Source organism: Eimeria mitis, genomic scaffold (assembly GCF_000499745.2).
Source record: "Eimeria mitis Houghton genomic scaffold, Emh_scaff466, whole genome shotgun sequence".
NCBI lineage: Eukaryota > Apicomplexa > Conoidasida > Eucoccidiorida > Eimeriidae > Eimeria > Eimeria mitis.
Genome location: NW_013572963.1, coordinates 16,519 through 16,758, shown reverse-complemented (window position 1 = coordinate 16,758; position 240 = coordinate 16,519).

Sequence of the window (240 nt, the reverse complement as noted above, 5' to 3'; positions counted from 1 at the left end):
GGAGCTATCGCCCCAACAGCAGTCCATCACGTTCAACATGACCATCTGCGCACGAGGACGCGCGCTTTTTGCTGATGGCGGGGCAGATGTAACATGAGTTAGCGCAGAGTTAGCTCAGGAGCCTTTCGACGCTTTTGGCGCGCTGTGTGTAAGCGCCGGCAAACGTTATACAAGTTCGTTCAGAGGCAAAGCATGCAGCAAAGGAAGCTTCCCTGAAGCTTCCTTTCGTGCACGCCTGGG